Source organism: Dreissena polymorpha, chromosome 2 (assembly GCF_020536995.1).
Source record: "Dreissena polymorpha isolate Duluth1 chromosome 2, UMN_Dpol_1.0, whole genome shotgun sequence".
In the NCBI taxonomy this organism is placed as follows: domain Eukaryota; kingdom Metazoa; phylum Mollusca; class Bivalvia; order Myida; family Dreissenidae; genus Dreissena; species Dreissena polymorpha.
In genome coordinates this window covers 138,377,575-138,379,733 of record NC_068356.1, presented here as the reverse complement: position 1 = coordinate 138,379,733, position 2,159 = coordinate 138,377,575, and the positions used below count along the sequence as shown (strand labels likewise).

Sequence of the window (2,159 nt, the reverse complement as noted above, 5' to 3'; positions counted from 1 at the left end):
CAAGCGTATTCATGGCATGTGGTCGCTTGCACAACCTGTGCTTGCAAAACGGTCTTTCAGAACCACCAGAATTTGATTTGGAGGAGGATCATGATCAGGAAGAGGACGCACCTGACAACAACCTTGGTGGTCAGGCTGTGCGCAATCAATTTGTACAAAAACGTTTATTGATTGGATATGATGGTTCATATGTGAGAGATATCCAGGCATAGGTCACTTACAGCTTGCTGTATGGCCTGGATATCTCCCACATAAGAACCATGTCTCAGGTATAAAAATGTGTCATTGTGTTTGTTATTGTGTGGATTGATTGGATATGATGGTTCATATGTGAGAGATATCCAGGCATAGGTCACTTACAGCTTGCTGTATGGCATGGATATCTCCCACATATGAACCATGTCTTGTTTATAAATATTTGTCATGTTTGTGTGTTTTAGTTTGTGGATTGATCGGACATGTTGGTTCATATGTGAGAGATATCCAGGCATAGGTCACTTACAGCTTGCTGTATGGCCTAGATATCTCCCACATATGAACCATGTCTTATTTATAAATATTTGTCATTTTTGTGTGTTTTAGTTTGTGAATTGATTTGGCACTGGTTCATATGTAAAAGATATCCAGGCATAGGGCACTTACAGCTTGCTGTATGGCATGAATAGCTCTCACATATGGAACATGTCTCATATTATATATTTGTTATTTTGTACACGTACAAATGTGTACATTTACCTTGATTTTAGACGGTGGTCCATATGTGAGAAAGATCCATGCATAGGTCACTTACAGCTTGCTGTATAGCATGAATATCCTTTACATATGAACCATGTCTCATTTGTAAATATTTGCCATTTTTGTTTGTGTTCTTTTGTGGATTAATTGGACATGATGGTTCAAATGTGAGAGATATCTAGGCATAGGTCACTTACAGCTTGCTGTATGGCATGAATATCTCTCACATATGGACCATGTATATATAATATATGTGTTATTCTGTACATTTTGTTTCTGAAGCCACATTTAATGTGTACATTGATTTTAGACGGTGGTTCATATGTGAGAGAGATCCATGCATAGGTCACTTACAGCTTGCTGTATGGCATGGATATCTGTCACATGTGAACCATGTCTCATTTGTAAATATTTTCCATTTTTGTTTGTGTCCTTTTGTGGATTAATTGGACATGATGGTTCAAATGTGAGAGATATCCAGGCATAGGTCACTTACAGCTTGCTGTATGGCATGAATATCTCTCACATATGGACCGTGTATATATAATATATGTGTTATTCTGTACATTTTGTTTCTGAAGCCACATTTAATGTGCACATTGATTTTAGACGGTGGTTCATATGTATGAGAGATCCATGCATAGGTCACTTACAGCGTGCTGTATGGCATGGATATCTGTCACATATGAACCATGTGTCATTTGTAAATATTTGCCTTTTTTGTGTTTGTTTTTAGCTCTCCTGAGCACAACGTGCTCATGGTGAGCTTTTGTGATCGCCTTTTTTCCATCGTGCGTGGTGCGTCGTCAACATTTGCCTTGTGAACACTCTAGAGGCCACATTTATTGTCTGATCCTCATGGAATTTGGTCAGAACATTTGTCCCATTGATACCTCGACTGAGTTTGAAACTGGGTCATGCTGGGTCAAAAACTAGGTCACTAGGTCAAAAAAAAGAAAAACCTTGTGAACACTGTAGAAGTCACATTTGATGCCAAATCTTCATGTTACTTTGTCGACAAATTAAATCATGCATTATTTTTGCAAGTTAGACATCATAGTACCTGTTTCACCCTTTAATTAAATAGTTTTCATTCGATCTTCACCAAATTTGGTTACAAGTTGTATCTAGACAATATCTAGGTCAAGTTCGAATACGGGTCATGCCGGGTAAAAAACTAGGTCATGGGGTCATCATCATCATTATCGTCATGGGGTTATTTAGTGCATTTCAAGGATTTAGCATGGTGTCCGCTCTCTAAGTAGTTTTCATCATATCTTCACTTACTTTGGTCAGAAGTTGTCAGAAGTTGTATCTAGACCATATCTAGGTCTTGTTTGAATATGGGTCATACCGGGTCAAAAACTAGGTCATGGGGTCACTTGTTTAAAATGAAACTGTGTTGTTTTTAGTGAATAAAAAAT

At 37.8% G+C, this 2,159-nt stretch overlaps 1 long non-coding RNA gene across 1 annotated transcript; it reads left to right on the top strand.

Annotated features, from left to right (window-relative positions):
- Positions 1-826: 826 nt before the first annotated feature.
- LOC127869175 (uncharacterized) lies at positions 827-1,675 on the top strand. The gene is made up of 2 exons (XR_008044457.1): positions 827-1,080; positions 1,380-1,675. It is a non-coding gene; the product is annotated as an uncharacterized LOC127869175 (long non-coding RNA).
- Positions 1,676-2,159: the final 484 nt, after the last annotated feature.